Source organism: Anabas testudineus, chromosome 24 (assembly GCF_900324465.2).
Source record: "Anabas testudineus chromosome 24, fAnaTes1.2, whole genome shotgun sequence".
Taxonomy (NCBI): Eukaryota; Metazoa; Chordata; class Actinopteri; order Anabantiformes; family Anabantidae; genus Anabas; species Anabas testudineus.
This window is the reverse complement of record NC_046632.1, coordinates 14208255-14234876: the sequence shown is the minus strand read 5'-3', so window position 1 is coordinate 14234876 and position 26622 is coordinate 14208255. Positions and strand designations below refer to the sequence as shown.

At 40.1% G+C, this 26622-nt stretch overlaps 1 protein-coding gene across 4 annotated transcripts in view; it reads left to right on the top strand.

The window, feature by feature from the left end:
- The first annotated feature begins 8304 nt into the window (after positions 1-8304).
- Positions 8305-26622, top strand: part of sipa1l1 (signal-induced proliferation-associated 1 like 1) — a 62699-nt gene continuing 44381 nt past the window's right edge. For all 4 annotated transcript variants that reach the window (XM_026341092.1, XM_026341093.1, XM_026341090.1 and 1 more), the window contains exon 1: positions 8305-8551. The gene's annotated coding sequence lies outside the window, so the exon portion shown is untranslated. The remainder of the gene's footprint in view (positions 8552-26622) is intronic.

Genomic DNA, 26622 nt, shown 5'->3' with positions numbered 1-26622 from the left:
CAACTTTATAAATATATATTGCACGTTTAGTCATCTAACGTTAATTATCTATCTATTATCCTGACATCACCGGCCTTTAACAACAATCCTCTGGTCAAAAGTCATTCTGCTAGCAAAACAAAGGTTGGCACAAACTTCTGTCACTTCTTTATTTGACCACTAGATGACAGATTCGCCCAGTTCCAGTGTGTTGTGCTGCTCCTCAGCTTGCCTGAGCCTTCCTTTACTGCAGCATGTAAAGCAATCTGAATGTGTCACAGTGAAAAAATATCTTTACGTAATTCATGCTGTTAAACATGCAGCAATGAATAAACACAACCACCAGTTACCACATATTCATATAAAAGTAATCTGGTGGTCACTTTTATCACATTAACATAACTTGAACTCTTTTAGCAGTCAGTAATGGGGAGGGGGGGGGGGGGGGGGGGGTTCAGAGTTACAGTAAAAAACTGCAAAGCTTTTGTTCATCACTTTATCTGAGTTGTAAATGTTGTGAAGTCATTAAAGTGCTTCGGGTGAAATTAGCATAATGATGAATATGCATGTGGAACTGTCGTCTGTTGACAGATATGACAGCTCAGTATCTATCACAGGGCTGAGTGATACACGGACACATCTACAGAATCACAAGTCAGCTCACACGCTGGCACGTAGCACCCACACGCACACATGTACGTCTATATACATATATATGCACTGAAAGAGGGAATTCAGTGTTGCCGTTGTGAGCATCACCATGTTTTTTTGCAACACAGTCCCCTTCCACATCACTCCTGGTCTTGCAGCCGTCTTGACATTCAGCCATATGGTGCGCGCGCGCCTGTGTCTCAGTGTATGTGAGGGTAAAACGAGTGAATGCTTGGGAGTTGGGATGATAAATCTGCGTGTGGTAATGAAGTGGTGTGTGGGAAGGAAGGAGAAAGACAGACAAGCTCTTCAAAAGGGACGTGTGTACAATACAAGGAGGAGGGTTCATTCATATAAACCAGAGACTGAGCTGAATCCTTTTGACCAGCAAGCTGGCAACTCCCAGATGTTTTAACCCAATTTATTAATGTAGCCTCGAGCGTCAGAGTGGTTTTGATAGACTAATGATAATTATTTTGTAAGACTGCTAAAGCTACTTTACCACAATAAACAACTTCATATTAAAAACTATGAATTGCAGAACATTTAAGTGACACAGGCAATTAGTGGTAATATGTCATGATTTCAGTTTCAAGCTCGTTCCACATGTTAGAAAGAGTGAAAAGCGTTCCTGTGGTTCACGAGCCACGCTGTTAGAGAAACAGCACTTGTTATCAGAATGCGGATCCTTTATAACTTAAATCAAGCTATGAAGCGAATCATTACAGCAACTGCTCCTTCATTGTCCATGAAGTCTACCTGTGTTTACATGTAAGATCGCGTCTCCAGCTTTTTTAGCTTCTCTACTGACTAAAATGTCATTTGTCTTGCTATTGTTACAGTCATGTCTTGACTCATCAAATCCACTTTCCTTTCTGTTAAACTGGTGGCATTTAACCTGCAACAGCTGCAGAACGCCGTTCATTGAAGATCATTCTTATGAAACTAAAATTCTATTTGTAGTCTACTTTGGCATTTTGTTGATGGTGATGAAGTCTTAAAAGCAGAAGAACACTGTAGACATGTGCGACACATGCTACTTTAATTATTAATATGAAAACGTTGGTTATGCAGCTTTAAATATCACAGAAAGCCATTTGACAGATGATTATGTCATTACAGCAATAGTTTTACATCTGAAATATAATTCAAAGCAATTTGATCTGAAACATTGAAGATAGTTAACCCTGCAATGTCCAAACAGGAGCATCATTTGTGATCACAAGAGATCAGTGCTATGATTTCCTGATGATGTAGCCTATGGTTTACTGGCTACCAAAACGATGTAACACATACTGAATCATTTGCACCATTATCAGTGCCCAGTTGACTCAAACAAATGAGCCACACCGAAGGAATTCAAAGGAGACGGCCACAGAGACACAATCAGACCAAACCCAGCAACTTTTACCTATGAGATGACGGCCGTTAAAGCCACCAGAGGTCTGTCTGCACAACCACTTTCTAATCCTGAAATACCTGCGCGGCTACTTTAATTAACTGCTGCAGCACCCTGCCAAGCCAGACCCAGACACTACCCCCTCCCCTCCGCTCTGCACTCCCCGGCACCCTCGTCAATGCCTCTCATCCAAATGGAGCTGTAGCTTTATGGTCACAGTGAGCCAGAAAATCAGAGGAGAAAATAACTCCAAATCACACATTCAGATGTAGCAGTGTAGGTGGAAGGTTTCTTCTACAGCAAGATCTGACATTGAATCATTTGGTCCTCCATCTTGTCACGCTACCTGTGCTTTGCATTACGCTTCGTAAAGCTACCTGTATTCTTTAGAAACACCTCCCTCTATTTAGCTATTCAGCAGCATCTAAAATCAGAGTGAATGAAATTAACTGAATGAATAATAAATGCTGCATAATTATATTTTCACAATCTAGAAGAACACAGCTGCAACGTTTGTGCACATGGATTACTTTAAAGCTGCAATCGTTAATATTTGATGGTAATTAAAGGTCAAATGATGACGTATAAGGTGGTGGCTGTTGCTCAGTTGTAAATAAACTTTGGTTTGTTTCATTTACATTTTCTGTACACTGAAGACATTTGGGTTTAAGATACGGTTATTAAACAACACAATTATCTTGCAGCTTAGCTATATTTCTCTGGAGTTGACAGAGGCTAAAAGTGACCAACAAGAGTGAATATTGTGTTTACATTCATGAGCTCCAGATTAATGCAAATGATGCTCCATCTCCTGAATGTGTAAATACTGGAGATAACTGTGTGACACATGCTACATTTTCACCCAACTCTTAACTAATAATAAAAAAGAAATTCAAACAGTTACGATTCCACGACTGCTAAAGAAGACTCATATGATTCATATCTCGAGGACAGTTTCTAAATGGACTTTATTAGAAATTCTTTGTCGAAAACAACCGTGTTTGCATGACTCAAGTGTGTATTTGTCAGCCTCAATAACTATTTTTAATCACTGCCAAGGAAGACACAGTGCTTGTCGGAAGCATGGTGAAATGTGTTTTTGTTGGTGAATCACTGGAGCAACTGTCTCACAGATCAAGCCTTTATCCTGCCTTCTTCCTTTCAATCGCATTAGAAACACCGAGCATGTAAGTGTTCGTGCATCTGAATGCAGTATACATGGACAAGGGGGGGGGGTTTGACAATTAATCACACACCTTTTCTATTTGTACTATCATCACAGAGGCTGGAGCTGGTCCCAAGAATGGTTGACCATTTATTCAATGCAGGCGCACGCACTGCAGTGAAGCCCCACCAGTCTCTTGTACGAAGCGTCACAGCATCTAACTTGGATGGTACCTGATGCTTCCACATGTCTATTTTCTTCCACCACAGCCCCCAAATCCTGTCAGAGCGTGTCTGTATTCTGGCCTACCACTGGCTCACCTCTTCCCACCCCCCTCATGTGAAGTTACAAATCAAAAACAACTCCAATGTCTCCTCAGGACAACCAGTGTTATTTCTAGTTAGGGAATGTTCAGTGTGTGTTTGTGTGCACGTGTGGCGGAGGCGGTCGGTGTGCTTGAGAGGTGGCAGTAGAGGAGGAGTGTGTGTAGGCATATCTATATTGTTAATACTGTGAGTTATGTGTGCATGTGCATGTGTGTGTACGTACATGCCCCTATGTGCGTGCTTGAATGGGGTCCAACTCCAAGGCTCTTGTTCTTCTGCAGGGTGCTGTGATGTCATCCGCCCACCTCTCCACTGTGTTTTCACACCAGCGTGAGTCAGACCGCTCCAGCTCTCTTTGTGGGGAGGTGTGTGTGTGTGTACATACAGTGCCAAATGTGAGGTATTTTGAACTTGAATTCCGTCTATGCCTCTGCCTTTTCAACCATATCTTGAAAAGGTTCTTTGTAAGTTCCTTTCCTCTTGAAAGCAAGGTTGGAATTGCAAGGAGTGTGGTGAAGCGTGACTTTGACAGGCAGCTCGAATGTTAATCCACTGAGAAACAACCCGGCGTTTTACCAGTGCACTTTATCTGTAGAAGTCACAAGTAATACGCGTCTCATTGGTAATAGTGTTTGCATGGAATACGCACCACCAAATTCTCCAATGACCAGATCTACCTTGGTCCCTGTTGCTGAGGAAAAACTTAACATGTGGTAAATAAATCACAAAGCATGTGTAATTTCTTCACCCACTACCAGACTGAAACGAAGAGTAGAATTTGCCTTTGTTTTTGAGAATTGTTCTCCCACTCAGCTCTTATTCAATAGAATTGTTATGCACATGGCATCGAGTTGAGGCTACACCCATAAAACATACACGTTAAATAAATGATGATTTAGCCTTCTGTACATTTGTCTGTGCTATGTTTATTTTAGCAACTGGTATTGAATTTGTTGGACTTTAGGGGGGGGTTCAAATGGTCTAATTATTTGAGCAGCTGTAACTGTCTCAAACCAAATACAGCTGAACAACATGCTCTAGGATTCAGACTCCAGTATCTACTGTATCACCACTGATGGACAAGGATCATTTGTAATGCATTCCTACTTGGTGCACCAACAGGTCAAACTTTAAAGCCGTCTAATGAAATAGCAAAAAACACTAGTGGCATTCACATCAGCCTCAGCTGCACTTGGTGCATGGTGTTAATTATAATTATTACAAGTGTAAGAGTAATAACATTGTAAACTGACTGTGAATTTAACACTTAGCTCAAAGCACAGCTGTGTCTAAGCACAGTCTCACAGACCTGAAATACTCTTATTTCAATTTAGTTTGTGTTTTCTTAGTTGGGCTTATTTTATATGTAAAATGCATCGACAGAGCTGAGAAAACAGTTGTCCATCTTGTCATCAAGTATTTGTTCTTTCTGCTGAAATTGTGATTAAACAACACATCAGTTGTTCTTTTCCTCTTGTCTAAAATATCTGCCACTCTCCCGGCGAAAATGAAAAACCCCTGCAGTTTATCCTCACTATAACAATATGCAACAAAACGCTAATTGCGCACACACTCCAATCAAGACACAGTGCTTTCCACTTACGAAAAACAAGCGCATCAAATTCTGTCTATTTTCAGAGCACACTGTCTGCATTACACCCCTTAGTGAAGAGAACAAAAGAGCCAGTGTATGTGAAAACAACTTGTCGCCTTTCTTCATGTCAATCTCTATTAGTGTAGGAGCGCCGCTTGAGTGGAACTTTTTGAATGGGGCCCATTCTTTTCATTCCTCTGCTTCCAGGGGTAACGGAGTCAGGAATTCCACCGCGCTCCCCATCTGGGTTACTGCGGTCATGTATCCAATAGGTGGTTGCCCCATGTCTACATTCACTTCTTGACGTCTTAATATATCTCAGACAGGATGTAATAGTCAGCGGCAGATAGAGTAGGGGTCAAACAGAAACAGTTCAGAAACAGTTCCCACTAGTATGTGATCTTTCCTCACATTCTAGTGATGATAGTACCTCTCTCTCTGCTGAAAGGTGCCACTTCTTCTTCAATAGATATAAGATAATGTATGATTTTTGCTGCTGACAAGTAGGAACTACAACTTTATCTTTTGTTGTTTGTCTATGTTATAATAAATATGAACAAGTTCTATGTTCGTGTGTCTATTATTATACACAAAAAAGCAGGTAGAGGAGCTTACCAATTATAAATGATAAAAAATCTGAAATGATATTACTTTCTCTTTGGTAATGTTTAATTGGCTTATATATACATATCTTTCATTGTTTTCTGTATGGCCAAAACAAACACACTTAAAACCTAGAAACACTGTAAAATCAGTATGTAGTATGGAATTGGGACACACTCTTTGATGTATATAACAATGAGTACACAATACATGTAATCCAGGACAACATTTTAGAATAATGAGCACATTGCATGTATAATTAGATTTCTATTATGTAATTGGGACACCATTATTAAACTAACTGAGTGGTGATTAAAAGCTAAACAAAGGCTAGAGTGGTGTCCTAATTACTGCACAAGTTGTATATTTTGAGTGCTTATATTATACATTCACACTGAAAGTGTGACAAAGTTTTGTACACTTTCTGTGCACTAGATTTCTGAGTGTGCTTTTAATGGCCCCTGTTGTCCCAGACTTAATAAGCACACTTAGGGGGCCAATCAGATTTTCACAGGGGCAGTGCCCTGTGTGATTGCACCCTTGGACCACCCCGTTTGTTTGTTGACATAAAATGCCATGATTATGTTATCAGTATTGTACTGGATCAGTATTTGGAACGTGTGTTTTGACAGCAACAGCTGGTAAAACTGACATTGTGGTAGACACGCATGTTCTTCTGCATCAGGAGGATTTTCAGATACTGCAGCAACAGCCTCTGCTTGATGCTGAGGCTTCCCCCTATGAAGGTAAACTAGACAAATATGTCATTGTTTAATATAGCACTGAAGTCACTGCAGTTTAGAGTGTTTACAGAGATTGTTTTACATTGTTCTTGTAAATAAAACTGAGTGAAGACACAGAACTCAACTGAGACAGTCCAAACCAATTTCATCCATAGATGTATCAAGTGTTCTCAGGTGGTCACTGTTGTATTGACAGAACAAATAAGAAAGTTTCATTGCCACAGATAGTTTGTGATGTGTCTTTTCTATGCTTTAATCCATGGTGAATTTCATTTTGTGGCTAACCCAATTAGACTGCTTGAGCTAATCCTAGGGGAGCAGTTTTTCAGCAGAGAACAATACAATACCGCCCACACAAATATCCGCCCCATGACAGAACGGGTTGGGTAGTGTTAGGACCCATAAAGCAACAGGAATAGAGTGGTTTTGATGATGGTAATCTCTTTTCATTTGTCTTTATTAGATCGTTATGTAATCCTGGGTGACATAATTGACGCATAGATGGAAGGTGGAAAGAAAAGGAAGACAGAGGTAAATGTGGAGAGAATGAGCACATGAAGATGAGGATATGAGCTACTGTCACCGAAACAAGAATTAATAATTATAAGTGGAGAGAAATGGAGAGTGCAGAGAACAAGATTTTTAACTATTCACAGGTGACTAGAGTGAGATGAATTCCTCCCATACTATTCACCCACTCCTAATTCTGGCATCTGCTGAGCTGCTTTAATTAAGGCAATGCTCGTTCTCTTATCTAATTAAAATTTTATGCTGAAATTATTAATACATTTGAAGAAAGCAAGGAATTTGCAAAGCTGTACATATAGCATTTAAAGGGCAGCTTCAACTTTCTTCCTAAACTTTTAATTTGGAGAGTACATGTAAATAAATGGTATTAAATGGTAATATAGGCAGTCCTGATCAGGTTCTCCAGATGACACCATCTCCTTATGTGGCTTTCATACATTTAGTGCACAGTGGGAGAGTCAAATGCGTTCTCACATGGGAAAAAACTTTGCTTAATATCAGAGATGGTTGGGAGCATCTGTGTAGATCATGTGAAAATTTGTAAGGAGGACTCGCAGGTTTAAGCCCAGGTAATCCCTAGGCCGTCCCTTTCAAATGTGCAGCCCACCCAGGTAAGATCTAGACATGTTTGGGGTTCCAGTGCCTGTTGGAAAGCAGTTAGTTCACATTTGATTAAGTCACCCTTTAAGTAACAAACAGTCTCTTCACATTGATACAATGAATGCTTCATGAGTATTGATTGATGATAAATAACACATTAAAAGCATTAATAATACTGAGTAATAAATATATTTCACACATACTTTTTCATTTGCAACTCTATAGATTTTGTCTGATAGGCTATACATTTGCATTTATGATATAAGGTGTTTGATGTTGGTTTAATATGTGCTCCTTTATGATTTATTATGTGCATTTCTATCATGTAAAAATTAGTTATTAACGTTTGAAGATTCCTCTACTGCAGGAGTTTTATTGACTTCTCTAAACAAAAGCAGTGAACAGAACAGCATTCGCATGCAACGGCATGCAGCCTGATGTTTTTTGCCCAATTGTTTTCTGTACGTGCACACAAACAGCAAAGGATGGTGCAACAACTGCTGCCCGGATTTCATCATCTGCAGTGTTCATCAACACCAAACCTGCCACACAAAAAAACACCAGTTGAGTCAGGAGCTCATCCGACTCTGTTGCCAGAGCAACCCTCTCCCACTCTCCTCCAGCCTGTCCGTGCACTCGGTGGTATCGCGAGACTGGGACCGGCGCGCACGGCGGCTCCGCGTCCTATCGCGAGAGCGGAGCCTTCAGGGGGAGCGGTGACCTCATCGTCGTGGCGAGGCGGAGCGAACCGCCGCAACTTTGGATGAACTTCTGATTTGAACGAGCCGAGGGGCGGTCGGCACGGTGCAGGGACAACAACAGACACCCAAACGAAGCACCTCCGAGGGTTTTTCCTGCTCCACACTTGGTTTGTTGCAGCTTTATCGGCCCTAACGGTTTGCGTGTGCTGGTGATCGACTGGCGGGTTTCCCCCCCCCTCGGACACGGTGGACGTTAATAAAGGTGAGCGCGCCTCCACTTCGGCGACATCAACACCCTTAACACTACTTAAAACCAACACGTCGGCCACATTGTGAATGGTTTATTCATTGAGCTTCCGTTTCAGCCTCTAGGTAAACGTTAATGTGACACATACCGTGATTTCTGGCAGCGTTACGGCTCCGGAGCCAAACTAACGTAACGCCGAAAAGTTTAGCTAGCAGCCAGGTAACGTTCGTAACGTGACTGTGTCGGAGTGGTTTCATTGAGCCGTGTTATCGATCACATCGTCAGCTAACGTTAAACATTTCGTATTATTTAGCCTCTAGCCACCATTCGTTCAACATTTCGTCCTCTCCGTAACAGCCCGCACTTCAACACTAAGACCGTGATTCACCGTTGGACACAGGAAACGTTGCAAAATGACCATCAGATAAAGGAAACTGCTGTTTGGTTCAGTCGCTGCGCGGCTGCTGTTTATTTGTTATGGCTAGTTGCTGCCTCTTGTGGGGCTTTCCCGTCCCTCTCCATCTCGCTGTTCATCTTTTCCTTGTGATCGATGCGACTGTCACAGTGATGCGATGCATTGTTTTATCACGTTTCTGCTTGATGCAGATGTTTGCAGATAGCTTTTCAGTGCAAAGTCACCGTTGTGCTGCATTTTGTTGTCGCTTGTGCGTTTTGCACATAGCGTAAACTAGTGCAGGTGTTTGCAGTACTTCACCAAAGCTCTGTAACATGTGGGTTCACGTAGAAATCGTCCACTGTGGTGCAACCGTGTGTTGGTTTTTGCAGTGAAAGTTTATTACTTTTGCCCCCCCCCCTTCCCTCTCCCAGACCCTGGCTTCTGGGTTCTTCAGATGCTATTAATCACGCATCATGTGTTACTCAAGAAAACAGTGCACATCCAGGGACGTGCAGGAACTCCTACATCAAGTTAAAGCGTCATTTTCACCCAGGCTCATTAATCAAAATGGCCGTCTGTGTAGTCTAGTTAGATTTGAGTAGTGATGTAACACTGCTACGTTTAAGTGTCACCAATGCATTGATCAGCATTGTGCAGTTTAACCACAGAAATGAGCAATAACTGAGTCACACCAACAATCACGTAAGACTGATTATATATATATGCAAGTTTTAGCACATGCTTGTGCTTTAACTTACTTCTGCAGTAATGGCACCCTGAGTGTTTTTTGTAACTAGGCCCCCTGTAGCTGCTCTATATTCTGTTATTGCTGCCATCTCCACCTGTGGAGTCTGTCCCCAGGCTACCAACTTCGGCCCATCAGGGTGCTCACATACACACACACAAACACTATGCTTCCTCCTTTGACAAGTCCTAAATAGACACGTCAAAGAGATCTCTTCTCTATTCAGTGGGTGGCTGGGGTGGGTCACATTCTCAACTTGAAAAACAACAGCAGCATTAGAGATATCTTCCCTCTGAAACAGCATTTCAACTGCTTTGTCTGCCTTGCTTTGGCTACTGCGGCAGCTGCGTCAAACCCCCTCCCCAAAACTCTCATGTATTAGCAGTTGAACATCTCATGCCACGAGCTCTCCCTTGTCAGTGCCTGTGAATGCCTAGGATGAGCAGTACTGGAGGCTGTGTCGCATTTACAATATTAAGTAGGCTATTGAATTTGAGCGTGTAGGCGGAGATGCACATGTTCTGTAAGACTGCCGAATTAAAGGGGAGATCGGAAAAAGAGACGAGAAAAGAAAAATGTCAGGGTTGCTGATGGGCAGCTAAATGATTATCAAAGGGCTTGTGGGATGTTGAGCAACTGAAGCATCTCTCTAGGTGTTCCTGGATTAAGCAGCTGGATTTGGCTTAAAATGTTTTTGAAAGGACTGCAACTGTCTACATTGTAAGCAGACTAAGGGATCTGTAAAAAAATATGCCAGGACCTTAGTTACTGAATGAAAGCAAAATGCACGTTGATTGTTATGTGGTCACTCTTTCAAAAAAGTGTCTAATGGCAATTTTTTGGCAGTACACACAGAGGGAAATCTGGCAAATGCAAAGTCAAGAAAATTAGAGCATTTCAATGACATGCGTCATAGTGCTTACTGTACCTGTTTATGGCCTGTAAGACCTGGGGTCTTACTGTACTGGTTTACAGCTTCCCACATTAACCTAATAATGTCTCTCTGCTTTACCCAGCAACATTCGTGCCTCTCAAACTTGTCCTTCCCTTCTGTCACACTTCTGTCACTGTTTCTTTACTCTCCACCTCCCACGATTCTCTCCTTCCTTCTTCCATCACTGATGATGCCTTTTCCTTTCATCTCGTTTCCTTCCTGTTGTGGAAGGCATGCCAGGACTGACATTCTCATAACTTCTGCTCGTATCCCCCATCTTATCTGTCTCTTTCTTCCACTCCTCCTTCCTCACATTAATTTCACCTTTTCCTTTTCACTGTGCTTCTGTCTTCCCTTTTTTTGCTGTCTGCATGCAGGAGATTGGAATGCAAGTTTCCTCTGTTTAAGGTCTTGGTGTGGGCCGTCTCCTGAGAAATACCAGAGCAAAAACTACTCCTTAACAGTGAGGAGATCACATTGCGGAGCAGATTGATTTAATAAAACTATTAGACCCTTGCAAATCAGGTTTTTCTTTCCAGCATAGAGAATTCAAAGGTGGCCACCTCACTCAAATTTGCAGATATTAGTGTAACCCAAACATAAAATAACACATATTTGAAGACTGATCACTTATAAATGTAATTACAACAGCAGGAGCCCTCTATGATCGCTGCATGATTCTGTGTTAGCTAAATACCAACTTAAAAGGTAAATTTGTCAGTAGATTGCAGAAAGGTAATATCTGCTCATACAGTGGACAATGGTGTTTTGCATCAACTAGTCTCCCTCTCATGTGGTGATTTTCCTGTGAACACAATGATGGCTGCTCGTTGTCAAGGCTGATGTAGAAAATAGCAGTTGTTGCAGTCTTTTCTGTTGTAAGAGAGCAGCCAGGCTTTGTCCTTTCCTGAGAACACAGCATCTTAGTGGGTTTTTCTGAGGGACAAGGACCACTTGAGAAGACCATGCTGAGCAGGATGGCAGCAGTCACCTCATCAATAAGCTCCTTCATCAGTTTAAACTTTGGTGGGCTTTTTGCTTAATTGGCACATCTTGACTGAGGTGAAAAAAATCATGTTGAATTTGAGACGACACTATTGTACAAAGATAATTAACACTGCTAACTAAGTTGCCAGTTTGTTTCGCCACTTGTCTGACTCTCATTAACGTAACAGGCTGTGTGTTTGCATACAAATTCCAGAAGGTATATTTAAATATTTTAAATTGTAAACAGAAAAAACACTATCCCTGAAGACCGGGGTACTTGTTACAAAGCCTAGGTCTGTGTGCTGTGACACATTTGAAGTGCAAGCCAGCATATTGTTTTCACTTAGCAAACAGCCCTTCCGGTGTTTTCTCTGATATGTGGAATTGCACATCTCTTTTGATCCAGACTCTCTTGTTGAGGATAAATCAGAAACCCATTTGAGGGTTTGAGCAGGCTATGCCAGGACCTTTCTTAGTGGAAAGGAGAAGGAAACAAGAAGCAGTTGATTCTGAGCCTGAGGTGAGGGCTCCTAAAAGCTTTATTTTCTTTATCAGTTCCTCATTGTCTGGTAAAATCAGTTCTTAATTAGGACTATTATGAGTGGATTATAGCACATGAATCCTCATGGAGTGTAGGTTGTGAAAAAAGCAAGATTTCAGTTGTGACAGATGAGCAAAAATCTATAAATACATCGTGAAACAATGACAAGTCAGGCTAATCCATGCAGAAGTAAACAGAAGGAACATACTGTCCAGATGGAGAGCCCCGAGAGAGAACAGCCTCGATATTATGGGAACAGTGTTTAAATGTTGTTAGCAATTACTAATTATTCTAAGAGTGAAAGGCGGTGGGCACAACTAACGCAAGATATCGAAGCGTTAATAACATAATTGGTCACATTAATTGTGATTTAAGGACTTTGATACTCACACAAAACTAAAGAGATTAATAACCAAAACTAAACCATGGACATTTTCCTGCATTAAGGAATTGTGATGCTTTCACCACATGTTCTTTAACTGCTTTGAGATTTTTTTTAACATAATGCATACATGTATTAATTAGTTTAATCTTACTGTAAACATATAAAAAGCTTAATGTACACAGGACATGCAGTTGAACAGCTCACCATATTTCTATTAGTCCCTTGTTTTCCCAGATCTATTTCAGACTGACTAGTATTAGGGATTTCAGCATGTCCTCCACCTGACCAACTCCTGCCAGCATCATAGAGCATCATAAACTAAGCACATATCTTCATGTAGTTGCAATACCCTGCTATAATAATAATTGCAGGGTTGTTACAGATATTGCACCAAGCAGTGAACAAGTCTGCTAAGTGGATATTCTCATGCAAACTCAGTTATTGATATGTGATTTTTAGTTGGGATCAGTTTAAAATAAGTTTCAGCATTAGGTAGGTGCAGATGCAATATGCCTCCATCATCCTGCATCAAAAACGTGTTAGTGTGTGAAATGGGTTATTCATGCAAGATGTTTTCTAACCTTGCTCTCATCCACTCTATGATAACATTGCAAGAACTCAACTGAGCACGAGCAGTGTAAATTTTATCCCCAAACATGTACAGAAGTATTGCTGAAATTCCCACCAACTGCCTGGCCATCTGTTCCAAGCAGACAGAGCTCACAAATTTCCGTCTTGCTGAATGACTGAGAGGATGTTCCTGGTGTTGGCTGCTCGGGCTGGTATTAGTAATAGAAATACTTTTCTGACCCTGTTGGATTTGTTAACTGCTGATGTAGCTGTTGTGTTTTTTGGGGAAAATTCGAGTATGTGGAGCTGCAGCCTGAAATGCATTTGTCATTTCAGCACTCAAGTTGTGATTTGATTGTTTTCAACCTGTAGTCAGATTGAATAACTTAACAACTTGAGCTTAATTTTCTTTTCATGTGTTGCTTAACTGTGTCTGTCTTGTGTGTGTTGAACTATGAATACTTTCCAGAACGTGTGCCCTGATTCCTGTACTTAACACTCCACACCATTTCTGTCTTGAGTCTGTGATGGCTGGCTTTTCCGCCTGCCTTTCAATGTGGCTGTTCTGAACAACACATTTGCCTTTGGGCAAAAACCATGTTGTGATAACTAGTTTAGATTGTCAGCATAACTTGGCCCTTGGTAAACAAATGTAACACAATCAACAGATGGAAACAAAAGAAGCGGCGGCCCTAAGAGACATGAGACACAGCCTGTATTTGCTTCTGTTTGACAAGTTGCGCTATAATAACAAAACGCAGTATTCTTACTTGATTACAGTAAAACAGAACGGAAACCTGAGTCACACTGAAGTACCAATTAGATTTAAACTGTGAAATCGTACTTTTCTTCTCTTCTGTGACAATAAACTTTGCTACAAACTTATATTGAACAGGCAGTCGTAAATTTAGGGTGTTAATTATGCTACTGATCGAAAAAATAAAACAAGTAATTTATGGTGCGTTGGAGTAGTTAATTAAGAAGAGTTGGCGAATCCGATTTGGTGAATTCTTGTTAGGCTCGTCTGACCAACAAGCCTCATGAGAAGAATATAAAAACATGTCCAGGCCCAGTGTATTTTTAGCTAATGACACAAATTATTGTATTGCTAAAGACAATCTGTCTATAAATTAAGGCAATTTAGTATTGTGGCTATTCTGTATGTGTAGAACTGTTTACTTAACATATCCTGCTTCTTTCATATGATGCTGTAGGGAAGCCACCTCAGTAAACAGAAGCACAGGATTAAATGAGGACCTGTCTTGGCCTTTTTTTTTTATCACTGCTGAATGAAGTTTATATAAGGGGAATGTACTACATGAAGTCAGGAAAGCTGTCATCTGTTTGCAAGTTTATAAGTTTTGTGTTTTGATCAAATGCAGTATGTATGAGATGCAGTGTAGTGCTATCACAGTTTGAAGCAGCTGCCTATTTTATGTGATGCTGAACATATAAGGGATGCTGTCTTCTTCTGTGTCACATCACACACTGCATATCTGCCACAGAGAGAAACGTTTGGCTTTAAAGTCAACAAGCTTTTGAGTTGTTTCCTGGTCTTGAAATAGATTAATTAAGTTTGCTGTAATTCACAGTCTCTCTGATTTCAGTGTCAGTTGGAGTTCTCTTCTTTGGCTGTAATGTCCCACTAAGCCTCAACAAACCAAAGCGATAATCTTGTGGTTGTGTTGATTTTTCTGGTACTATAGATGCTTGGGAAAGGTTATGCTAAGATTTGGAACAAGCATTTAAGGCAGAAATGTGGTTTGGTACTCAAGATACTTTGAAGTGTCAGGTAAGATAAGTAGCAAGTAGACAGTTTTTAAACTGTCTAGAAAGAATCAAACTTGGGAGATAATTCTGCTGTTTGTCCAAGTTAGGAATAAACTTTGTACACTACCAGTCAAATTTTGGAGTCACATTATCATGTTTTTCATGAAAAACATGATAATGTGTTCAGCTGTGTTATCATCATTGCAAAAGGGGTTTCTATTGATCAGTTATCCATTTAAAATTGCCTTAGCAAACAGCATGCTTTTGGAAGGCAATACTAATGATAGCTGATGTTAGGCCTCTGTACATTTATGTAAATGTTTAAAAAAAGCAGTTTCCAGTTGTTACAATAGTCATTTTCAAGATAATAATCTCTACACTGTAGTTTGGATCAATTGAATGTTAAAAAATATACTTTTGATAGGTAGTGAAACATTATTATTTATTAAGAGTTTAACACTGTGTAAAATAGAGGATGAGCGACTGATCAGTATTTGGTAACATTCAAAGAAAAATCACGATAGCTGGACATTATCATCTTAGAAAAAAATCTTAAATGAAGCTTCAGTGCTTGATCGTTGAAGAAAGAAAAAAGAAAAAAAGAAGAAAGCCGTAATGAAAGACATCTTGCTTGAGTTTGTGGGTTCCAAGGAGGTTCTTGATTGTGCCAGGATCGGTAAACACATAAATCTATCATGATTTTCTGAAAGCAGCAGCAGCTTTTGGCTGAACCCTTAACAGTCTTCCTGCTTTGCAGATCAAGTACTGACACAAATCCAGAGATGATGCTGATGGTACTGACACTTGTTAGGAGCATGTTGTGCTCCGTGGTAATTTTGTATTTGTCTAAATGATGGCTCAAAACTCAAAGACATTTACCTTACAATGAATGATAAAAAACAAATAAGCTCAATTTCTTAGAAACTTAAACTAAGTTAACTAATGTTTAGTATTTAAAAACTTTAATGGATTTTCAGTTATCAACTAATAGATAGAGAATAGATCAGCTGATTGTCTGGACATTAATTGTCTTGACTGCTGTGCCCTTGACTGCTTCACAGATACCCGAAAACTAAGATAGAAGATTGAACTGGAGCAAGTGGATCTTTAGACAGTTTTTCCTCCAAATCAGGAAAATTAGGTCACAATGGCAAAACATACAACATATGGCTTGCAGCTGGTGGAAGCAGAAACCAAAACAGGAAAGTGGCCTGTCATGATCTGTAATGCTAAGTGTAGCCTCTCTGCTCACTTTGCTCTCAGAAAAGGGGGCTGTTTTGTCACTTAAGGTGTTGTCCTCACAAAGCAGAGTGGGGTTTCTCTTTCTGGGTCATAATGGATTTCATGTACCCGGCTTTGCAGAGACATAGTGTTTAGTGTTTTGCTAGGTTCATCACATCATGCTATTAGTTGAGCCATGGGTGCACAATGGCACACAGAAGAATGTGTGAGAATGCTGTGTGTTCACAATCTGCTTGACCTCATCGTTTTCATCTAAGCTCGGTATACTGAAGAACAATGAAATCTGCATACCCTGCTATCCAGTCCTTCCACCCCATACACTGTGTATGTGTGAGTTTTTGTCCCCATCACTGAGGTGTGTATTTACCTTCCAGTTTACAGAGATTGTTAAATATTTACCCACTGCTGAACTGGTTAATGATTATTTGGACATGCAAGATTGGAAGTGTTGAGCTTCACACACTGGGTCATGTTGCAGAGAAACGAACTCTGATGGGCTTTGTTGCTCATGACATTTAGTGAATACAGTGCTAACCTCACTGACCCTCCATAGGTTAGAGAGTAAACTGAAAGAAAATCAAATGTATGCATTAATTTCCATTAACTAAGACTCACTATGAGTTCCTGGAGGTCTCTATTATCGTGTTGTGTAGACTAAAATAATAGTTTAGTACTACAATTAGTACTGAGAAATATGACTATACTGAAAATGAGTTTTTATCATAGTTTTTAGTATATAATTATCACTATTTAATTAATGCCATTTTTACTGAAAACCTTCCTTTCTCCCCTTAAAATAACCATAAATGAAAGTGACTGCAAACTAAAATCTAATTTTAATAAATAAATCATATATATACAAATAAATCCTTTTTCTGTCATAGGGCATCACACTAGAAAACACTGACAGTATAGTTTCTCTGGCCTTTATCTTTGATTCACTCACTGTTCGTTCCATGGGATGAGTCTGACTGCCACCGTGTTTACATGCACTGGTTTAATCTGGTTCCTATAAATCTATGTATACATAGATGTATACATTTTACCTATATATTGACAGAAGATGCTGTCTCCTGATGTTTTACTCTGTGCTTGTGTTGCAGCGGACTGACAGCTTAGTGAGGCCAAAGCGACCGAAGCTCCTCTCCACAATGTGAACTGTCAGACTTTTTCAGTTCAGATACCTTGACTTTGTGTATCAGCCGATGCATGATTCCAATCGAATTGTTAAATTAAGAAACGGTAGACCTTGCACTGTGACATGTACATGTTCAAACACATCTAGACATTACCCGGTGAACTGACCACCTGAGAACGCTAATGCCTGAGCCAGATATTGAAAATAACTTTTACTGACACCCCATTGTTACCCCAAGATTTGTATTTTCTTTGCACTGTGTTGTTAAAGACAAACTTTTTATGTCTTACAGTTTGACATCACCAGTAACCATCTGTCATCCTTTAGTCATCCAGAAAACACTGTTGCATCTGAAAGCAAATTATGGTTGTCTTTGGCTGCCAGAAAAACTCTGCAGTCCTTTTCTCATACCTGTTTCATCTACATCTGCGTGCATCACCGTAAACACAGACTGTTGCTGCCTATTTAACCAGTCACTCAAACTGAGTCGACCACCCTGTCTCATCAGAGTGCGTTAAATGGTCATGGGAGGTGATTAACTACGTAGAGCTTTAATCCATTCCAGTGGCATTCTGACAACTTCTAGCTAATGCCTCCTCTGGGTCTCTCCAGCTGTGAGAAGGAAAGCTCGATCGATGCTTTATATATGCGAGACGTGTGAGGTTAAGCAAATGGCTGTGATTCATTAAGAAGCAACTGGCGCATGAGAGAAAAGTTGACTACCCTAGCAGTATTTTCTAATGACAGTAGGGCAGTTTGGAAGTAAAGCGTCTTCAGTGAGAACCCATAGGGTTGTTTTTAATGAAGTGACTGCCTGAAGCTCTTTAAAACACTTGGGGGAAAATAGCCATGGTTGAAGAGAGATTAAAATGAAGGGACTGGGACTGGTTTAAAAGAAAAAAACTGACCTGGTTAGTGAACATACCTTCACAAAATAGCAAATTGTCTGTTACTCCATAAATTTACATTTATCAAATGTGTGCCTGTGTGTAGGAGTGTGTTGATTATTGTTTAGAAGCCAGGTGTACAGATATAGCTAATGAGAGATTAGTTGAATGGCATCATTGTAGTTGGACATAACAGTCAGTACCCAGGATGAGAGGAGTATCTAGAGGGCTGTATAGCTCAAAGCACCGCTAGTTCTCATTGCTTCCTGATATGAGATTCAATAAGCTAATGTTGCCAGGCAACGGGTGCAATTCCACTTTTGGCAACTATTGCTTAGTAACAAAATTTGTTTCCAAGAAGTAAAGGCAGAATCACTGGTGTGATCAATGATGGATTCAACTCTGGAATCTAATCAGCCATTTTACAAATTTAAAGCAGTATGTGATGTGTTGAGCCAAATAGTGGTATACTAGTACACAGTAACTGTGTTAAATTAAAGCTGAAAGGAGTATTTGGTCCATATGAGCTACCTTGTGACTTCTTCACTTAAATTAATCAGATATAAATGTTTATTTAAAAAACACAAACTGCTAGTACAGTATGGTTGGTCTGCCTTACACTGGACACTCTACACATGGACATAGCCTTAAATATTTCCAAAGCTCAGTCCTCCACAAATATCACCACAGGTTGTGTTAGTACTGAAGCACTCTTGTCTCACAATGCACCTCTGCTTGTAAATAGCCAATGGTGCACTAGTGGGAGGTGGAGTAGGAGGAGAGGGGTGGTGTGAATAGGGCCTGCGGGGGTGGTGCTGTGTTACATAATGTCAGATGAACCCAGCTGTGCTGTGTTGTTTAGCCCATGGGTGAAGTGGTGCCAGGCGAGCTGACTGATGCGTCCACCTGCGCTCATCAGAGGAGGTTCAGGATTCGGGTACAGGTCACTGAACAGACTGACACGGAACAGACGGATCACATGTAGTCGCTGTGGACCAGAGGCGCACCGAAATGGCAGAACATGAAACGACAGCACCGGCGCTGTGTTGCCATGGCAGCACGGTTGTTGTGTTGTCAGAAACCTTGGAGTGTAATGATAATGCAGGGTTCCAACAACGGTAATTAGAAGCCATTTTTCTACAACTGTAGCCTCCTCCTGTAGCGCCTTCTTATCCCTACAACCACTCTTTAGTGGAGCAATGCTCCAAGAAGAAATATCCTTTCATCGTGCTCTGGAGAAAAGAAGGCAGCTTACACAAGTTGGTACCAAAGCACGTTATCTTCTCTTGCTGTTGGCAATGTGTTACTCACTGATTGTGGACAGGAACTTCTGTGAAGACTTAGTTACTGTTAATTTACCCAGCTGGCTGGTTTGTTTCTTTTGGCAGACTCTGCAAGTAGCATAAAGCATGAATAAAGACTGAATAACACACTACAGGTGTCCCCCTGGAAGGTGCCTGTCACCCTGCAAGCTCTATTTAAAAAGCCTGTATCACAGTCACTATCATTAAAATCTCATCATGTTGCTCTCACAGACCTCTATAATTAAAAGAAGAGGCGTCTGTGTTTTAGCTTGAACTCTGTGTCTCGCATACAGCATTACAGCTAGACATACAGTTTCCTCACATGTACCTTTCATATAGGTTTAATTAGAACAAACATTATAACATATGAGATAACATACACTCCCCTACGGACAAAGACTAAGACTAAGAGACTGGAGTGATTGAAAGAAATGCAGCTCCCCTGGCTGTAGTGTTTGTGTTTTGTAGCTATTTGCAGTGTTATATCAAAGGAAACAAAAATCTCTAAGTTTCCGCACTTGATGTTTTGTGGGAATACTCCTCCTCAGTGAAAAGCAACAGGTTTAAATATTAGGGGTGGGTGATATATTTTCAAAATTATATCACAATATTTCAAGGAAATCTGCGATAATAATTTATATAAACCTGGATACAGCAGCATTTATTAGTGCAAACAAAGTGAAGGACATTTTCTTTTTTCAGTGAGATACTGTCTGTCACTGTGTTTACATTCACATTTGTGTTACTTTTATTTTCAGTTGGACTTTGATTTAAAAATGAGTTGGCAATGCTCTGTAATCTCTCCCTCATTAACCTTCTGCATCTATTTGTTATGTACATGCGCTCTCCAGGAGAAATCTGGGGAGTTATAATTTAGGAAAAGTAAAAGGTTTTCAGTTGATCACTGTCTGTAGGTCACAATATATCTGTTATGCCAGTGGTAATGTAGCTTTTGAAACATTTTTCTTCCTTAAGTGTTCAATACATACTGTAAAGGCAAAAAACACTGGACTACACAAACAGGCCTAGGGTTCTGGGATTGAAGGGTGTGATGGATGGATGAAACTGTGTAGTAACCTAAGCACAGACTGAAAACACCCACCAGGAATTTATTTGCTGTTAAGTTTTGTCTCTGCTTTGGCTATCCTGACAATTTTCAGCCCCTCAGACAAGGTCCAGTGGGAATTTGACAGAGATCAGCAGACACCTGTGGGTGCAAGAAGATAACTCCTTGCTTTTGGAATTGTCTGTCTGCAGCCATCCTTGCAGCACTCTTTCAGCCCTCTAGAGAACTGCATAAATAGAAGAGGTTGGACAAATTGGGAGAGTGGGGATGACCACAGAAAATTATTTGGCTGGAAACTGAAAGCTGATAGCAACAAGACGGGGTAGAGATGAGATAACACTAAGGATGGGTTAAAATAAAGAAGAAGGAGAAAAAATGTAGTGGAAAAATAATATAATAATATAATAATATTATCAGCGATTGAAGCTTGAAGGAAAGAAATATCTATTATGCCTTTTCCTGCTGACGTTGCTACCTGGGATTGTGTCTGGTGCTTTTAGATTGTTTAGTGTCAGCAAAACAAAAAGAGCAAGAAAAAGACTGTGGGCTAATTGCTGTAAATACCAGGCTTGTAACTTCAGATGTCAGGATTAAAAGCATAAGCATACACTTTGCACTCTCCCTGTTCTGTTTACCTTGACGTTATAGTTTGATATTCCTTGTCTTGTTTACAAGTTCCTTGCTAAGGATATATGTATTGTTAGTAAATTGTCATACTCCGTTTAGCATGACCTAAAATGACTTCACTTCATGTCCTATTATATAACAGACTTGCAGATTTTCATGTTATTAATACTTAATTTGATTAAAAGTAGCAGCATTGAAATCAGATCATAATGTTTAGAAAATAAAGATCTATTTGCAGAAATGACTCTGCAGAAGTCTGCAGACTGATGTAGATGAAACATGGCTTCATGCTGGCACACATCTGCTGAATCTCCTGCTGCTGCTGTGTACACGAACGCCACTTTATATGATGACTAGTTGAACAGAAGTGGGTATCGCCAATTTGGCTAGTGTAGTGTAGTTCAGAATAACGGACATTACAGACCTCTACTTGTGGCTTTGGAGACTCTATGTCAGGAGAAGAGACACGTCTTGACGGTGACATGAACAGAAAGAAAAGATCTTCAGGAGAAACTTAAAAAAAAAAAAAAAAAGGAAGCATGTTTTTGTTGTCAGACTGTTGTGGGCTGCAGTTTTATGAGCTTTGAGGCTGGGGGATGTGGTAGCTGTGATTTATAGCTTTCATTATCAAGATTTTACCACATTGTTGGTTCCCAGTAGGCACCACACAGACCTGCACACACGCATTTGAGGAAACTGTCGGGGCTTCTACTGAGGGGACTGTGGTGAGATAGAGGTGCTGAACAGTGTCTGTGAAGATTCAGAGCTGAACAGTTAGAAGTTTAAGGTGCAGCTTTGACCACAAAGATTAAATGTTAATGCAGCCCTAGGTCTGCATTAGGAGGTGAAGCACTGTTAGCTTTTTCAGACACAGCACAACCTCAGACATATGCATACACAGACACACAGATACACACACTTTCCTGGCCCTCTGAATCTTTGATACTTGTGCTGTAAAGTGCAGACACATAGCAGTGTGGAGGCCGGGGTAACTGGAGAGAACGGAAAGGTTTTTCCAGTTGAACTTGTGAACTCAAGTTGGGATTCTACCCGTCTCTTACTCTTTAACAGCTTCTTTTCAGTCTCACTTATCGTTTTGTATTTCTATCTGTAGTACTCTCTTTTATTTTTTACTCAGATTTTACCCATTTGTATGGACAGTGCTTCCTGTTCCTCCCCCTCTGCACCTCACATTCCCCTCCTGCTTGGGAACTTAGTGAATTGAGTGTATTACAGTTGTAGCAGAGGATCTGCTACTTTGGTCATGCTTTGCCTCCATGGCACATTTTCTCAATTCCCCTCTGTGCACATATGATCCCCTGGGTTTTTCCGGGAACACATAGACTTCCTTTCCTCCTGCTTTTTCTTTTCTTTTTTTGTAGAGATGCTTGGCAAAACACCATAAACTTTCATCATCTCAATACTGCGGTGATTAATATTCTTTCCCAATTGATTAATTCGGTTGTTGATTCATTTGTGTTATTGTAAAACTGAAATAATGCAATGTAATTGAAATGTTTATTCACTAAACTATAAAACTAAAATGATTTCTGTCATTTTTGTCATCTGTCCACCTAGCATCCAAAAAAGAGAACGAGCCCTGTTCTCAGTATCAACACGCTGCACCACTTCTCACTAGTATAAAATGAGTTTAATTATATAACCTGTTGCTTTTGTTTGATAGTTTCTTACCTTTCTTTGAGCTGCCGTGCTCCTTCATTCCATAAGGTACGTCCCCTGTAACATGACTCAGGTTGCCATGGCACATCATACCTAACTGGCATTTAACAATCTTCCTTTCACTGTCTCTGTGCTCATAACTCAAATGTTTTGATTAGTTTCTGTGGCGTATTCACCCAGGGAAGTAACTAGACCCAAATAATCAATGATGATTTATTCGTTGCCAGGTACTTTAGTGATTTGTTTTTATCGATTAGTTATTGTTGCATTCCTACTAATATGTAAATTGTTCTAAGCACACATATACGATTAGTGTGACGGTTATGATTGTAAGTTGATGGCTTTTGTTGACCTTCTCCTGATAAGTCAGCAGCTTCATGAATAACTGGAGTCTTCTCCAGCCTGTACATCTATTGTGAAAAGGGCTGAAGAACATGGGAGAGCAAAACAGAGGCTCATATCCCCATGACTGAGGAATGTGAATAGCAGCCTACTGAGACTTGGTAGAGAGCTGTGGCCAAAACAGTGCACATAGGTATAGGATAGGCAGAAAGTGAGGATAGGTGGCCAAGGAACAAAGCTGCTTAAACTGGCTTGTGGCTCTTCAAACTGGCTTTGAAATAAAATCAACAGAGAATTTGATGCTGTATGAGTTTCAGCAAGTTCTCTGAGATTCCTCATACGCCTTAAATCGGGATTTATACCGTTTACTTCTGCTCTCCTTCACAGTATGTATCACAGCCTGCGGCATACTCTATTGAGTCACTCCTGTGATGTGGGGCAGTTTTAAGGGGGGGGGGGGGTGTGAGGTTGATATTTTTATGAGCCATTTAAAAAAAAGTGTTGATTTTACATCAGTGCGGTGCAGTTTTTCTTTTCACAGTCTTGGCATTTGTAAAGTATTGCCAGCTGAGGATTGCAGCCAGGGCTTGGGTAGAGTGGGTTACGTAAGAACGACTTAAAAGGTGTTAATTATTCTTCCAGGTTAAATGCCTCTGCTCAGTTAGGCAGGAAGTGAGAATCTAATACACACAGTGCAAATCTGGATCTTCAGAAATGACTTACAATTTTTTTCTTTCGCAAGCAGATATTAGTAAATCCCAATTCATATCATTTGAATTCTTTGTGAAAGAATATAAACAGCAATAGTCTGGATCATTATTCCCCCTTGTCTGTATTGCAGCAGGCACAGGCTTTCATCAGTCTCCATGATTAGGCCAAGAAAAAGTGTGTCATTGTCGGAAGGTTATTTCCAGTCTCTCATGTCATCTTTCTTTTGTTCCTGTTTCTGATGGTATTCTTTTGAAAGGATTTGTGCAGACTACGCTGGCCTCACAGCCATCTTGTAAAGAGCAAGAAATTAAAATTAGAAAAGTTAAATTGTTCAAAATACAGAACTTAAAGATATATATATGATTTCTGGATAATGAAACTGAGCATTTGGCACGTACAGCTGGTGTAATGTGCATTAAATGTCCACATTCTCCAAAGTTTGTATGTTCTGTATTGTTGGAGTATTGTTTCTTTTTCAATAGTTAAAGTCAACAAATCCCACAAAAAGACCCAAAATAGCAATAGGTTTATCCTAATAAATGCCCTTCTAGGCAACTTGTACAGCTTTTCAGTCTGTGCCCATTGTTGTACAGAACTATAAGAACACAAATGACCCACTCCAATGCACAGGGTGACATGTTCCATTATTTCTAGGAACATAGACACTGTAACAAGTTTTTGAGTGTAGGCTGGATACATTGTCCAGATGGTAGACATTTTCATTAGAAGACTAAATGTTTTTTAATGTGCAGGTAAAAAAACAGCTGCTTCTTCCTGTTTGAGTAACAGTTACTAAAATCGATGGAGCCCAGCTGTTGGAGAAATGACTATACTGCTGAATACTGCTATTTATAATGGTGACCTGTTTTTAAATGCCAGCTCCATCATTTAAAACAAATTTAAAAAGTAAATTATGACGGCATGCATGCTGAATTCCTTGGTGTTTTCAGTGTTGTTTCCACTGAGGATTTTGTTCACAGTTGGGAGCAGCCATGACCATCAGTAGCTAACTGGGAAGAGCGCTACCTCCTTAAATCCTCTTCTGCGTTCTTGTGTGTTCTGCCAGACATCTGGACACTGTCTATTTTATGACCTGCAACTTGAGCTGAGGCTCTGTCTGAATCCAATATACCACAGCATGATTTGTATTGTGAAGCATTCTCCTATAAATCTTGCCAAAGTACACATTCCTTTTAATCACAGCATTTTTTGTTGCACATTGGGTTTTGTTTTATAGAGATAGAACATGCCCCAAATCAATAGTGAGAATGCATTTTAGTAGTTTTGCATTTATGGGTTGCTTTGCAGATTTAAGTTGTCTTTGATACTTAACTTTACTAGGTGGACATTACTCTAAATCAAAGGTAATGTAAAGCTGAGAGTGCAGTGTGTGATAATGTGATAAACAGAAATTGACGTTTAAATATACAGATCTCGTTATCCTTTCTGATCTGTTTTAAGTATAGTAAGCTGCCCTGTATGATTTAACAGAGGTTGGTATGAAAGCATGTGGAGAAGCTTTTGACTGCGGTCTAAGACAGGAACTGTCCTACCATTCCACCTATGTCATTACCGACTCTGACCCATTTTGCCATTCTTCTTTTCTTCCTTTTTCCATTTTCTTTCTGCTTTTCAAAAACCTGTATCTCCTGCCCATTCCTGTCATCTGTCTGCCCTCTCTCTGAACCCGATTTCTCCTACTAACTTTCCCTTCTCAAAGCACTCTGGAAATTTTAGAATGTGGTCTGTCTGGATCATTATGATTTTTTTTTTTTTTTTTTTTAAATCTGCCTTGAGTTTGACACAATATTGGTCACAGTTTCAGCTCCCTGTTCTTCCCTGGAATGTCTTGATGGATTATGCAGTTGCTTTTAGAATCACATTGAATCCCCAAGAATAAACCATTGAATTGGTTAAATAATCACAGACAGTATGTTGGATTATCTTATGAACTCTGACTTACCACATATGGAGGCCACACTTTATAAATGTGTTGAAACAAGCCTCACAAACATTAACTAGTAATATTAACAGAGTGACTAAAGTTCCCATGAGAGTCTGACCTTGTTAATCCAACCGAACTTGGGATGTGTAGCAGCAGTCACCACCAGTGTCCTGGTAGATAATTGGTGAGCAAAATATTGTCTGCAGATTTCTGTTTTGCAGAGAAAATTACGAGTGTGAAATACAGTGTGACAGGATTACAGAGTACATACAGATGTTTGCTGTATTGTTGACTCATTCTTTGGTTATGTTTGGCTCCTCATCAGTTAAGCAAGTGTGGACAATGGTAAAAACAGTGAGTATGTGCTGAGCAACTGTGTATTCCAGTTTGGTAAGCCTGACTATCAAGCCTCATGAGGCTGAAGGCCAACACACAGACGCAGACTAAAGAGAGGTCCAGGTCAGCAGTCTGTACTAATAGCCTGTTGCAGGGAGAGAGGGCTGTGGAGCTGACTAGTTCTGGGTTTAGGAGACAATACAGTTTATTTGTTAGGAAGTTAGGAATAGGAATAGTAATACAGTTTTCCCAGCTAAAAATTGCTCTCAATGCTAAATGCTGGTTGTTTATTGGATTAGAAATGTATTTATTTATTTTTGTCAGTTCAAGAGATTTTTTTATTCAACATAAATGACTTGTTGAATATAAGATGTTTATGTCAATACTACGGAGTCGGGTAATTTTTCTCTAAACAGTATACATGAATTTCTCTTTGGCACAGCTGGTTCAGTTAAGCTCTTAATTACATGAAGTGTAGG